This window comes from Neomonachus schauinslandi, chromosome 3 (assembly GCF_002201575.2).
Source record: "Neomonachus schauinslandi chromosome 3, ASM220157v2, whole genome shotgun sequence".
Lineage (NCBI taxonomy): Eukaryota > Metazoa > Chordata > Mammalia > Carnivora > Phocidae > Neomonachus > Neomonachus schauinslandi.
In genome coordinates, this window is record NC_058405.1 from 24,005,423 (window position 1) to 24,019,698 (window position 14,276).

The window sequence follows — 14,276 nt, forward strand, 5'->3', positions numbered from 1 at the left end:
CGCCTAGAACAAAAACATAAACATTATCCTGAGCAATAACTATATTATATAAAAATATACCTTTATTTGCTAAGTGCTAAACAACTATATATTGAATAATATTTATTCATGTTAACACATTGTTTTTTAATCACAGCCCCACTATATCTAGTTAAATGACCTTAGACAAGTTATTTACCAACTGTGTGCTTGAGATTCTTTTCTGCAAAATGAGTGAAATACTTATAAAATGGGCTAGAACAGGGCCTGGCACATTATTAACAATCAACAAATGGTACTCATCTACAGATTTATTAGTATTATTGCTAGGTACTACTATATTTTATTAAATACCTTGCAATAACTGTATTACATACTTATATTTTATAAAATATAATTTATATAAACACAAATTTTCAGATCACTGTTTAGTCTTCAAACAGCAAATTTCAAAAATCTATGAGCATAATAAGCCATAATATCTAGTCCTTTTATGGCATTTATTAATCACTTCATTAATATGAGAAACTACATAATTACATCATATTATTAGTGGAAAAAACATAATTCCTCCAAATAAAAAACAAAGTGCAATAAACATTCTAAATAAATTCCCTTTCATAGAATACATATTACAATACGTCAAGCCTGAATTAACAACAAAATCTAAAGTCCTATTTAATGGTATCTGAAAACATGCAATTCCCTTCATCTCCCAGCTAAATAGAAATCAGATATAGCCATGGTGTTAGACTATAAACTTAAAATTCAGAAACCTAAAATAGAGTAATAAATTTCTTTTTAACATCATGCTACCATCAGAGTAGTCAATAATAATTGTTTGTAGAAAATTGCTTAGCCTTTCCTCAACTATGGCTTAAAAAGTAATTTCATCTGAAAGTATTGTATTTTAGCTGACACTAAGGACCTACCTTAGTGAGTCTTATTAAATTCTTATGTAGTATAGAATTGTACTTCAGGGTAATTTACAAACTATATGTGTGATTGGTAATAAAAATTATCTTCAAAGACAGAGTTCTATATTGGTAACAATTCTTGGCCTATTCAAAAAGGAAATGAACAATCAGGAAGGCAATAAGCTATTCTTATGTGTTCCTACACAAAAATTCTAAGTAGATTTCTTCTCAAGATAAGCGTGGTCAATTCAATTAACAACTATATAGAGAGCCTGTTTAAAGTTTTTATAATAATCATTATTATCATCATAATTGTAATCATTATTTTTTACTTTCTCTCAACAGTAGACAGCAATTCTGTTCTTATTTTGTCCCTTTCTTACCAAACACATAAAAAATCAAATATACTTTGAATAGTGAAGTAATTTTACATGCAGTTTTAAATTAATCCCAGGAATTAATTTAGGCACATTAATATATAAATATCATTATCTGTACTGTAATAAAAATATTATAAATAACATGATCAAAATATTGTAAAAATATCATTTATAAGTACATAAACTCAAACATTATAGGACAGTAGTTAAGAATATGGCATCTATATTGAAATCTAAGTAGATTGCTCTTAGCTATTTGATAAAGAGCTGCCCTATGATTGTGAGAAGTGACTGATTATATACTTTTATGTTTGGGAGTAGGGGTAGAGATAACCAAAATCTCTAAAGGGATTTCTGCATGGAGTTAAGGATCCTGGAGGTCTGTCTATTGTCAAGATAAGGTTGTTTTTAGTCTCTAGCAAAACACCAACATTAAGGCAGTCATGAGTTCCTTGAGGAATGTCATGCTCTGTATGTCTCAAGTATTTATCAGTGGGCTGCAAGTTGTAAGGAAATTTTATTTTGGCTGCATTTCTCTTGCCTTTGTTTGCTTCATCATTAGCACAGATGGCAATTAGAAGACGGTGTATATGTCTCTCTCTATATATATACACACATATACTGTATTATATGTTCCTATATAAAATATCTGCATACATATATGTATACAAAATATATACAGAAATATATACTTTCAGACATATGTATACTTATGTAACTATATATAATATTTTATTTATAAAATATATCTATAATATATATATACATATATTATTTCAATAAATAAATTAACATATCCCAACTTCCTATAGGAAATGTTATATCTTGTCAGTGATGGCACTTTCCTTCTTTGCTAGCAAATTTTCTGATTGTCATCTATAAAAGCACCACATCACAATGAAGTAAAGCAAACATTAAGGTCAATAATATAAAAATTAATAGCTACAAAAAATTAAAATAGAGTAAGCAAAAAGCCTTTACAATCCCTCCCATTCCACAATATGTTTTAGAGATGGCCTTCTGGTTCACATCTGTGAGGCCATGGTCCAACAATGTTTAGGACCCAGCAATTTTACTGACAAGTAAATGGCAGCCTGATTGTTAGGGCTGAGTGAAGAACCAGCCCTGGCAAAATTGGGAAATAGAGAGGGATTAAGCAAAAAGTTAGATTTTGAACTAAAATGAAGTGAGTCTCCCCACTGTCAGAGAAAGAAGGTATAAAGAGGGAAAATGTCAAAGGCAAAATGAACTGTATGATGTTGAGATAAAATAGGAGTTCTTGGTGTGAATTAACAGTTTTTAGTATATAAAGAGAAATAAGGAAAGAAACATGGGTGTAAATGTGTGTACATGTGTGTTTGTGCATATGTATATCCATTCATATATTTCCTTGGTCTATCCACCGAGAAAGCCTAGAAGCAGTGACACTCCAGTAATAATGAAAAAACCTAGTACTCAGGTCTTACAGTACATAGAAATGTTTCTAAATATCTTTCTCTACCATAATGAATACACATTTTTTTTGAGAAATGACCAACCTTGGGGCACCTGGGTGGCTCAGTTGTTGGGCATCTGCCTTTGGCTCAGGTCGTGGTCCCAGGTTCCTGGGGTCCAGCCCCACATTGGGCTCCCTGCTCCTCGGGAAGCCTGCTTCTCCCTCCCCCACTCCCCATGCTTGTGTTCCCTCTCTTGCTGTGTCTCTCTCTCTCTCTGTCAAATAAATAAATAAAATCTTTAAAAAGAGAGAGAGAGAGAGAAATGACCAACCAAAACCTGGGAAAAACAAAGAATAAGATGAGCTTGTAATATTTTGCTACGATCAGAAAACAAGCAAATGCTCAAAGACTAAAAGAAACATGCCAAAAAGCCAAGAAATCTAATTTTAAGTGGCTCCCACTGGACAAATTTGTGGTAAAAAAAAGCAAACACATGCCTACAAAAATACAGTAACAGATTATTACCCATGGTTTAAATAAGAATTCATAAATTCATACCAATATAAATAAATAAATATGGAGAAGAGAATATTTCTTTACAGTTAAATGCACTTAATAAATGCAGAAAAAGAACTAGAAAATCACCATTTGGTAACTCTCCTGACAATAACTGATATAGACAAATATCAATGGATGCAAAAAGTAATGGGGGAAAACATGAAAAAGATAAATTTTTAGATGGCCACAAAGCATCTCTTCATAAAATATTCATAATTTAAAAAGCAAAAAGTGAGGAAACCTCCAGATGCCACCATAATTTATTGATCAAAATTAACAGGACCCATGATAGGGCAAATTTTTATCATGCACCACCTGACATGATGGAATAAGAAGAATACACATCAAATCTCTGATATCCTTGTTGAAAGAGCTAAATAGATTGTAATTGTGATGAAATATCAAACTCATATTGAAGCAGTATCTTATAAAATAACTCCCTATAGTACTAAAAAATAAAATCAATTTTCACATTATTTGTGAAAATAATGAAAAGACTACAAAACTGTTCCAGGTTGAATGTGACTGAAGAGAGTTGACAAGTAAATGTAATGTGCAGGGTGACGTTGGATCCTCTGCCTTGGAGGACATAGTTAGAACAACTGACAAAACTTAAAGGGGTCTGAGGGTTGTCACTAGTATTGTATTGATGTTAATTTCTTAATTTTAATGTTTGTACAATTGTTATATAAGAGATGTCCTTGTTTATAGGTAATAGATACTAACTTATCCAGGCTAGTAGATTATCATGTCTGCAAAAAAAGAAAAGAAACCAAAAGTATAGATAAATGATAGAGTAACAGATAGAGATAGAGACATATAGATCCTGACAAAGCAAATGAGATGTTAACAGCTGGGGGATCTGGTTTAGGTATATAGGGAACCATTTATTACTTCTGCATACCCACTAACAAGTAGATCTTTTATTCAAGACACATTATGATGTAGCTTATTTTGCTTTTTAATTCTCAGCCACAAATTATCATTACTACCTTTTCTTCCCCACTCAAATCTTGGGTGATATTAATATTTTGTTCAGATATTCAAGAACTTATGCTTTGGTGGCCAATTCTATAAAATGGGGACTGTGCATTTTCATCTCTTTAATACTTTGTGATAAACTCAACTACCACAAATCCCATTTTGTTCAAAATACCTACTAATAACAGTGAATGTTTTATCAAAGTATGATTAAGTCTGGTTTTTTTCAGTCATTGTCAGTTCTGCTGAATTTTTTTATAAACTCAATGCTTTTTCAGCCATATGCAGTTTGTGTAAACAGAATGTTTTGCATATGAATATCTCAAAGTTACTTTAGGGGTTAGTTGTATTGTTTATTTACAACAGATCAGATAGATCTGCATATTCACTATCACTGAATTCAGAACACTGCAGATTTCATCACCATGATTAGAAAAAGAAGCCAATAAATAAACCCAATCACATCTAGTGAACAAATCGTTAGATTATAAATCAGAGTGAAAAGTGAAACAGTTAATATCTTTATCAGTCATTAGAGAAGGTTATTTATTCACTTCATCAATCTGAAAATCATTTCTTACATTTAAAAATATATAAAATAACAACATTTACCTTACATAAATCATGAATTTAAGAGGGGCAAAATAAAATATACATGTACAATTCTTTATGAAAAGCAGAGTATTCTCATATGATGGGATATCAGGAGTGATTTCTCGATAATTTAAAATTCATAGTCTATGTGTTTCTATAGTACTTGGGTTTTAGTTGTTTTTGTTTTCATTTTTTGCTGTGGATTTGCATGTGGATTAATTTCTGTTTGAAAAAAATCTTGCATGTCTTCCTGCAATTGGAAGTTTTCCTTGTATGGGTCTCCTAGGCTCCAGTGTAGTAGATAATATATATTTCAAATGAAGATATTTCTAAAATATAGCTTGGATGAAAAACACCTCTGTACTCTAATTCATAGTGGTCTTGCATGTCTAAAAGGAATGTGATTTTCTGTATCTATACAAAGCCAGGGAGATAGCCAGAATATGTTTAGAAAATCATCGAATTTTAGAGCTAGAACTAAATTTATAGTGAAACTTCAAACATACCAGAAAAAGGAACAGATTTTCAAAGGTTAGATAACAAGTAAAATTTAAGGTCATGCAGTTAACTGATCTCAGATTTATGAATAAATCCCATTTTATCTTTATTTCTCATTGAACTATGCAAGTTCCTCACAGATTCAAATAGAATTTGATAAAAACCTGTTCCTATTTCATTTGAAGTTTGCACAACTAAGTAAACACTTGCTTCTAGACTCTTTCTGAATAGTATTATAACAAGATATTTTAGAAAAAGGAAGGTTTTTCACTGTCAAAATGTGTCGATTATTTTTGAAAGTAAATTAAGGGATATTGTTTTTATGCAATGACTAAAGCGCTAGAATTTAAAGAAATCAAGACAGGGAATTGTTCCATGTCTGCTTTGCTAGAAGGAGAAGCCAACATCATTACCATAAATACTTTTGATGATATTTATAGAAAAAAAATATTTACTCCTGACATCTAAAACATACAACCTGATTGGTATAAAACTATTATAATAATTTTAAGAGGTGCACCTAAAAAAAGTCAAGCAATGAGTCAAGTAAAGTCTAATGAGGACTTCTGAAAATAGAGTGTTTTTAGTTCTTAAAGGAAATCTATAAAAACTCAATCTCTCAGTTTTGCTGAATAAGAATAAATTATCACCTTACCCCAGGTGTGGATTGCAGCCATCTTGTATGTGAATAAGAAGCCAACCTGAGGATGTGGTCAGCACACACTGTGGTTGGCCAAACAGTCTGAAAGAAGCTGGGTTTTCTATGACATTTATTGAGAGAGTTGAGTTATTGAATTACCTACCCAGAAGTTTTCACTCACATCTTTCATGAGCAGACTTATAAATAATGGGGGAAAAATGCTCTTTGTTTACAAAAACCTAGAATAAAGATTTACTTACAAGACAAAAATAATTACAGAGATAGGAAAGGCATTGAACGCTTTTTACTAAAAATTTGTTAGATCAAAACAAATGTGTTCTTACAGTGATCTACAACTTGTAAGAATTATCCATTCCCTTATACTAATTTACACAGGAATGCTATCATAATTATCCACTCCCTTGTAGTGACTGATACAGGAATGCTAAAATCTTTATTTTTTTAAGATTTTATTTATTGATTTATTTATTTTAATTTGGGGGGAGAGAGAGAGAGCGCACATGAGTGGGAGGAGGGGCAAAGGGAAAGAATCTCAAGCGGACTACCCACTGAGTGTGGAACCCTAGGCAGGGCTTAATCTCAAAACCCTGAGATCGTGACCTAAGCCCAAACCGAGTCAGACACTTAACTGACTGAGCCACTCAGATGCCCGTAAAATCTGACTTTTAATAAAAGTTGAAATGGTCTATTATTTTAGGGAAAAAATACTCCTGCAATCCATATACAAAGAAAGTGGATCTGCTTTATCTGTCACAGGTATAGATTTACTAGTAGTTTTAGTTGGAATTGAAAAATACTTTAGAAATGTATATGTAGTGCTCGCTTTGGCAGCACATATACTAGAAATGTATATGTATACATGAGAGAAATGAAGATATGAGAACATTAAGCTCAAGATATGAGTGCACAGAGATATTTGAGGATTAGTTAGGTCTTCTGGCCAGTTTAGTTTAACATACTAAAATATACTGCCGCTTTCATCATATGATAGTACCAACAAAAGATAGTATAGACTGGAAAGGCCCTTGGAAAAACTATGTCCCAGTAATACATAGACAGAAATACGGATTTTTTTGAAAATACCACCTAAAATGTAACCAAGTTAAATTGAATATATGTCTATAGCTTTGGAAAAGCTGCTCTGTTTTCAGGTTCACTACTCAGAAATTCCAGGATAATTTCAAATATAATAAAAAAATTTTTGAAGAAGTGAACAAAATCTGGAAGAAAGCCTAAGAAGGTAAATAGCTTATCCTTGACACAAAAGAAACTATACAGAACACAAGTCGTTGTTGTTATTGATTTAGAATATGTCTGGAAGTCAGAGAACCCCATGTGATTTTCTGAAAAATATTAGAAACCTGAAATGTTTCAGGTGTCATATAGTGACTACAAAAAGGGAATAATAACTCATTTTGTTTCTCCAACTTGTAAAAGCTGCAACTCAGAGCCAGTCATGTAAAGAAGCTCTGTGCCCATGAAGTTTCAGAAATACCACAATCTATCCCACAGAACAGAACAACCAAAATTCAGACTTACAAAGTGATAGATTACTCCAATTTGAAAAGATTTTAAAGACTTTTCCAACTGACTTTCCATCCTTCCAATGACTCTAGATGATACATTTATTGATGGTTGTGAAATTATTCTCCAAATGCATAAAAATAAGGTTTTGTAAGAGAATTTAAAAAGCACAAAATCCACTCATGGAGTAATTTTAGGTGGCAAATAACAAGATGTTTAGTGAAGTCTACCTTTTGAGTACTTGATGAACAAAAATTCTGTCTTGTCTTTATGTGATGACATAAAGTTCACTCCACAAAACAAAACAAAAACAAACCCTTAAAAATTTTGATTCCATGGGGCACCTGGGTGGCTCAGTCGTTAAGCGTCTGCCTTCGGCTCAGGTCATGGTCCCAGGCTCCTGGGATCGAGCCCCGCATCGGGCTCCCTGCTCGGCGGGAAGCCTGCTTCTTCCTCTCCTGCTCCTCCTGCTTCTGTTCTCTCTCTCGCTATGCCTCTCTCTGTCAAATAAATAAATAAAATCTTTAAAAAAAAAAATTTGATTCCAATTATTAAGAAAGCACTAGCACAGATAAAGATTGATGTCAATTTGTCTGATCTTCAAAGTTAATGATTATCATTAATATGATTATGTCTATTGAAGTATAATAATTTAATATTATGACATTAATGGAAGCAAAAATTTTTTGTACTGGCATTTGCCCTTTGCTGTTATAAGAATGAATCCTAAAGTTGATTTTTCATGTTTTAAAACATTTATAAACCCTCTATGGAATTGTCACCTTGTAAGCTTATTGAAAGAGAAAGAGAAAAATGTTTTTGGAATTCTATTATAGATAATTATATGCAATGTGATAACTGGCATTTTTTAAAATAAAATAATAGCTAATGAAAAAGGAAAAATAATATCAAGATAAGGTTACAAATAACAAGGACATGAACATAAGTGACATGAACAAACACATACTACATACATATGTATTTACTATATTTCTTTATTCCTTATTCCTGCATTAATATTATATATTTCTTTATTCCTGCATTAATATTAAACTCATAATCATTGGTATCACTTCATATCTGATTAGGTGGGAGTCACTATAATTCAACATTTTCTAAGTTTTCCTAACTGTATGTAATATATTTTTTCTAAACAGAATTAAAAATTATTTTGTCCTGGTACATAAAACTACTGTTCAAAATTCATTCATAATTGCTTTAACTTTTGGATTGATTAGGGGAAAAAAGTATTTTGTTTTGTAATATTAATAATGTGTAGGGGATTCATAGGATTTGGGGGCTGATCAAGGAAACTATATATGACCACCAGAGGCAGTAACACACAAAAAGCTCCATCAAGTAGAACTTGGACAGAGTGACATGAGAAAAGATTTTCCTCATAGAATGAGGCTGTCCAGAATATTAGGCCAGGGAACCACTATTCAGTAGGGGCAGGCAGGACTTAGGTGTCTAAGGTGATGTCACTCAGCACCATAGTAAGGAGTCTCTAGGTCAGAGTTCCAAAGGGCAATGGTGGCTTGGGGTCTTATAAACACAAGGTTCCAGCTTCTCGATGGTCAGTAGGTGTTGGACATATTATCATGGGGTATGCAAAGCACACAGTCCCTAAAAGGCTAAAATTATGCTCCTTTGGGCTGTTTTTAAAATGACTGGATGTGTAAAAAAGTGAAATGGGCATTGGTGGGCTGTTGAGCTAACAGTTCTTGGCTTGATACGAAGAAATGAAAAAACTAGGGGGCCAATATATAGGGACCATCTTAGGCTGATTTGTGTAAGATCACCTTATCCATGAAATGGATATGTATTCAGGTTTTACTTTATTAGAATTTTAGAGATTTTCTTTTACATATTGTACTTAAAAAAATTGTTTTCTTTATCACATGCTATCTATCTTTTATCCCTCCATCTATTCCTTAATCCGTGTTATTATCTGAAGTGCTTCTCAAATTTAGTTGCATTGAACAGCTCCATCTTCTAAATATCTCAGCATGGATATCTTCAACTAGATTGAATATTGGTTATGGTACTTTCAATACTTCCTTTTCCGTTTGGAGTCAAATTACCAACAATGAAAGGCAAAAATCTTAAGGGTAACATTCTGTGATTTTTAACTAAATCATACATTTATGTAAATCCAAATTCTTGTCAAATATAAGACACGGTCATCACCTCTGAAGGTTATTTCATGCTCAGTCCCAGTCTGTCCATTTCCCCATGCCCTCAAACATTTCATGATTAGAACCATACATCTTTTTGTAAGTCCACTTTCCTTCAGTAAAATGAAAATTTAAGATTTATCCATGTTGTCAAATGTTTCAGGAGTTCGTTTTTATTGTTTATAAATTATTCCACTGAAGGAATATACCACAGTTTGTTTATCCATTGTCTTACTGATGAGCACTTGGGCTACTCTCAGTATTGAATTATTATTATTATTTTTAATTTTTTATATATTTTTAATTTCCATTCCAGTATAGTTAACATACAGCATTAAATTAGTTTCAGGTGTACAATATGGTGATTCAACAATTCTATACATTACTCAGTGCTCATCATGATAAGTGCACTCTTTATCTCCTCCAGTATTGAATTATTATAAATAAAATGGCTATGGGATTCTTAAAGAAATATTTTTATAGACATGCATTTTTATTTCACATGTGTCAATAATTACATATATAATTTAGGGGCAATAAAGTAGATGTATATTTAGTTTTATGACAAATTTTGAGTTATTTTAAGTGAGTATACCATTTTATATCCACATATGAAAGTACCATGTACAACAATATATAAAAAAAGTACCATGTACAATACATAAACATTACACTTGCTCTACATTCTCAACAACTTTTGGTTTCACCAGTATCTTTAATTTTAGCAGTCTAGTGAGTAAGATGTGACACTTCATTGTTTCAGTTTGCATTTCCTTTAGGAATAATGTCTTGAGCACTTTCTAAAAAAATTGTTTTTCTGCCCCCACCCCATATATTTTGCCATATGTTGGTGTTCCTTTGTGAAATATCTGTTCTAATCTTTTGTTCATTTTTATTGGATTGTGTGTCATTTTATCATTGAGTTGTAGAAGTTTGTTGTAAATCCTTTGTCCAAGTCCTTTTCCAGATTTATGTATTACAAATATTTTCTCTAGGACTAAGCCTTTCTCATTTATTTCCTTAATGTTTTCTTTGACAAACAGAATTTTTTTTTATTTGCAATATATTTTTTAAGGTTATTGTTTCTGGATCTATCAAGGAAACCTTGCTTCTTCAAAACTGAAGAAATATTTTCTTACATTTCATTCTAGAAAATTATAGCTTTAAATCTGTGTTAATTGATATGATTTATCTCAAATTTAATTTTAGGTAATATGTGAATTAAAGATCAAAGTCCATATTTTTCTTTATGAATATCCAGGTATTCAAGCTCTGGTGATTTAAAGATTTTATTTTCTCCACTGATGGCATTTATATCTTCTGGAAAATCAAATTATCATTATATAAAAATGGATCCATTTTTAAGTTCTTGCCAGGGATCTGTTTATTAGGGCTTCAAATACTAATTTTGGGGGACACAGTTCCATCCATAATATATTATCTCATTTTTAAAAAAAAAGATTGTATTTAGTTTTTAGTTTTTCATACAATCTTTTTCCCTCTGTTTTTCAGAAAGAATTATTTCCATTAGTATATGTAGTTCAATGAATCCTATTCTGCTATTTCCATTCATTTGCAAGTCCATCCAGTAAAGATTATTTGTTTTTCTTTTAGATATTATATTTTTCAATTCTAGAATTATAATTTGATTCTTTTCCTATAATTTTTATTTCTTTGCTGTGATTCCCCAACTAGGTCATTTCAGATCAGTCTTTATTGGTTTTCTTATTTTCTAGACAGTCATATTTTTCCATGTTTTCATTTGTTGAGTAATTTGTATTTCTATCCTGAACATGATGAATGATGGATATTTTATTTTAGTATTTCTAGAGTTTTTATTGTAGGTCTTGTATCTTCCTTCTAAGAATACTGATTTTATTTTTTAAGCAAGTATTCAGTTTGGTCGAACTACAGTTTGTCTCCCTTGTGGAGACAGAAGCTCAAATTTCAGTTTATTTCCTTTAGCCTTACTGTGGTGGCTGGAGTGTTCTCCAGTAATTCACAATGCAGGCGGCAACCAGAAACTCTGAAAAATTTTATAAACAAATTTGGGTATCTCCCTCTCTGACCCATTTCCAGAATTTTCCCCCTCAATTTCCAATGACTGGTAGCACAAACTGTCTTCTGTTTCAAGTGTTTAAGCATGATTTTTCTTTTTTCTTTATTTTTTTTGGGGGGGGGGTTATTTATTTATTTGAGAGAGAGGGGAGGGGAGGGGCAGAGGGAGAGTGAGAGAGAGAATCTCAAGCAGACTCCCCACTGAGCGTGGAGCCCAACTAGGGACTCCATTCAGGGCTCATCGCCAGGCTCGATCCCAGGACCCTGAGCCAAAATCAAGAGTTGGCAGCTCAGCCAAGTCACCCAGGCACCACTTAAATTGATTTTTTCTAAGAGAGTTTGAACTATACTTGCTGGAGAAGACTCGGGTTGAGCTTCAAGAAAATATCTATTAAAGAAGGAACTCTACATAATGCCATCTTTTCTTCCATTTGATTTTCATTCATTAATATGTAAGTGTTTTTGTTATGCTTAGTGCCTTCAGATACATTTTTGTTTACCAAAATTAATAGTTTTTGTATCTATGGGAAGGTTGGTCTGACAATAGCTGTCCAAGCATAGCCAGAAGCACCACTGATGAAGTATTTTTATTCAATGGAAATGAAAAGTAGTACTGTATTAATATCTCTCAAATATTCTTGTCATAAAATAGTGTGTTGCCAATACCCCAAACATAATATACTGTAAATATTTCTATGGTGGTCTTAATTGAATTAAGGTAATCACAGAATGCATATTTATTGCCTGATTCTATTTAGTTCTACCAAAAAAAATAGTTTAAAGTTTAATCATGTTATTTTGTTTGGAATATATTCCTCTGTTTTTTTGTTTTGCTTGACCCTCTGTATTTTTAAAGATTATACAAAATAGTCACCTCTCCTAGACTACAAGAGTGGTCTCATGTAGGAGATTAACTTTATCTGCCCTAGTTCTTGGCTGTCTCGCAAACCTTTGTAATTGTCCAAGCAGACTATTTTACTTTTAATGGTTCCTAGCAGTTGAGGGTGTGCCAAAACCTGTCAGTATTCCAGAAGGGAGGGTTTCAGTCAGCATCTAGAGTTAGGCTGATTGGAAGCCAGACCTTCAAACAACAGCTGTTAAAGTATGAAAATACATATACTCCTCTGGGATCACAACCATAAACCCCTCTAGTCACAAGAGCCAGGAGGTTCTGAGGTAATCCCTGGTAGCAATTGCTAAAATTGGGGCTCCAGATAACTGTATAGCCTCCTTTCTGGGAAATACCAGCAAGCTGTAGCAAGGCAAGGGAGAGCATGAAAATGGTACCCACCAGCCTCTAGATGTGTGTTAAATTAGATGCCTGCCCTTCAGGCCAGTGCTTTAAGATTAACTAATAAGTCTCATTCACATAAAGTTTGTGAGCCTCTCCATCTTCTATCTGGGCACTGAACCCTGGCAGGTAAGTCTGAGCTTGCAGCCCTTTAAGAACAGTTTCTCAAATTGTCATAGTCTGTAGTGTGGACTCCAGCCCCATTAATTTTCAAAGCTAGGTGTTTGGGGAGCTCATCTCTCAAGTGCAGGTCTTCAAAATTAGGGTGCCTGATGTAGAGTTCAAATCCTTTGCTCTTCAGAGAGAAGCTACAGGTTTGGAGTTCCTTCCTGATTGTGGGTTGCTGTGTTGGGGATGGAGTGTATGGCAGGATTATGTCCCAACTTTCACTTGATTTGCTATGGGCCTTCTCTCATTGGCGTAATGTATAAGAGTCATTCAGACCATTTTTAGCTTTCTTTGTTTTTCCAGAGGAAGTTGTTCCATATTTAGCTGCAGATTCATTACGTCAGTGGGAGGAGGTGAGCCTAGAATCCCCCTATGTTGTCATCATGAACCAGAATCTCCCTCAAAAAGTAGTTTAAAAATGCCTGAAGAAATATACAATAAACGATTGCTTACATCTTTTATTTTTTATATTTTAAATCATATTTATTTACTTTTGTTATTTATGGAATTCAGAGGCAAAATTTAAATCTGCAAAAACACAATATGTAAAATTATTATTAAACATTTAGGAAGTTAATTAATTATCTCCACATTATAAAGTAGAAAGCTTAAAGCAATGCCAGAAACTAGAACTGTATGAGTGCCAAGGAAATGAACATTAGAAAGTCATTACAATAATATCAAAGGAACTATCCGGAAATTGAATGGGTAATTGGAAAGAGGTAAGTGACAAAAAGGACGGAAGTTTTATTCATGAGTTGCATACTTATTAGAGGCAAAATCCATACTTTGGAAGCCTAGATTGAAACAAGGTTCATCAGAAAACCCTGGTAGTTAAAATGCATTGTTTTCGTATTGGCTTAGTGAAATGTGCTGATAGAACAGTCCTACATGAGTGTATAACTGAGATTTAGGTCTGGCTCATAGACAAGTGATGATTGCATAGAGGTGACATCTGAGGCCATCTTCTTGGTTAAAGTCACCAAGGGGAAAATTACATAAAAGGGAATAAATCCATATCTATGCATTTATTTATCATCTAAAAGAAGAAAAA